The following is a 2013-nucleotide window of genomic DNA, read 5'->3' as shown; positions in this document are numbered from 1 at the left end:
GGGCTCTATTCCAGAACCCTGGGATAATGACCTGAGCTGAAGACAGACACTCAACCAACCACCTGAGCCACTCAGGCACCCCTAAACGTTACCATTTTTACCTGTCATCCTTGCATGGCTCCACAATTCCCAGCATTGTACCAGGCTCATGAACACTTACATGAATGAATGAACAAATGAACCATGAATACACCTGAGGAGCAGTAGGCATACACACCTTGTCCAGCACTGGTAATCTATCAACAGCCCAGCTGCTATCTTCATCCACCCCTAGGACTGAAGCCCTAATTTCCCTCGTTCTAAAGCTCAGACTTTCTTTTTTTTTTCCCCCTCAGACATTTAACTGAGAATTTAATGCTTCTCACTTGTGGCTGCTAGCAAGATTCCTTATACATAGATCCCAACACCACAGTCTTCTTTCTCTTCTCCTCCATTTAACTCAGGAAACATGTACAGATGCACTAAATTTTAGAAGCAATACATAATGCCCTTGACAAAGGTTAGATTCTTTCTCTTCACTGTGTCAAGCAGAGAAGTTCATGGCTGTCTCTCTAAACCAGTTCTAGCAAAAATAGACACCAGCAATTGCCTACATGGAAAATGGAGATTACATCTCTCTCTTCTACCTCCGTTTTTCAAAACTACTTATCCCTGCCCAATAGGAGGTCAGGAAAAAATTATAAGCAATGAATTTTGATGGAGCAGAGCAGGAAGAGATAGAATTAAATGATTCATGAGAGCACATTTCATATATGGAAGAGAATTAAGTGAATCATATAGAAAAGCATATATAAAAACTGCAAAGCCCTACAGAAATGTCAGTATACTGACTGAACTCAGGGCACCTTGAAAGTATTCTGTATTAGAAGTGGCAGAGTCTGCAAAGAGCCAATCCTGCTTTCCAATGACTTATCAAAGGCATCGTAGCTTGGTGATTAAAGCAAGGACTCTGGAATCACAGCATTGTAACAAATGAACAGTGCTTATGATGTGATGTCCTCAGTGAATGCTAGAAGCCTTCATTCTTCAAAGATAGCTACCAGGAGGCAAATGCAAATGCAAAACCTGATTTGTCAGAGCATGGGTGAGTGACACTATTGCTCTGGGCAAACTCGTTAATCACGCTCACAAAGAAATGATGCTACAACTACAATGCCGGCATACTCTTTTACAGGGAAAATTATCTTCAGAAAGAACCAACAATTCACATCCTATACTCACGGCATTCTCTCCCAGGACACACACTACCTATCTGGTTGTTTAATAAGCCCAGAATCAGAAGAGTTATTGATTAATAATATACGGTTCCAGATTTTTTTTTTTAATTTTTAAGAATTTTATTTATTTGATGGGGCGCCTGGGTGGCTCAATTGTTAAGCCTCTGCCTTCCGCTCAGGTCATGATCCCAGGGTCCTGAAATTGAGCCCCGCCCCACATCCCCTCTCAGCAGGGAGCCTGCTTCTCCCTCTCCAACTCCCCCTGCTTGTGTTCCCTCTCTCGCTGTCTGTCAAATAAATAAATAAAATATTTTTTTTTTTTAAAAAAGGGGGTTTTATTTATTTGAGAGAGAAGGGGCAGAGGGAGAGTGAGAATCCCAAACTGACTCCATGCTGAGCACAGAACCCATCACGGGGCTCTACCCCACGACCATGAGATCATTGCATAAGCTGAAACCAAGACCGGTCGCTCAACTGACTGAGCCACCCAAGAGCCCCTGATTCCAGCTTTTAATAGCATCAAGCTAAGATAGTCTCCTCAGCATCTGAATTAAATGATAGATTCAATGCAATCCCAATCAAATACCAGAATTGGCTAGCAGATCTCAAGTTTAAATGGAAATGCAAAGGAGCTAGAATAGCCAAAACAATTTTGGGAAAAATGAACAAATTTACATTACCTAATTTTAACAATTATTATACAATTGTACAATTATTATAAACCTGAGTAATCAAGACAGTGTCACATTGGTGGAAAGATAGACATAAAGATTAATGGAATAGAATAGAGAATCCA

Source organism: Ursus americanus, chromosome 5, assembly GCF_024610735.1.
Source record: "Ursus americanus isolate L20-20 chromosome 5, mUrsAme1.1.p, whole genome shotgun sequence".
Taxonomy (NCBI): domain Eukaryota; kingdom Metazoa; phylum Chordata; class Mammalia; order Carnivora; family Ursidae; genus Ursus; species Ursus americanus.
This window is presented reverse-complemented; position numbering follows the sequence as displayed.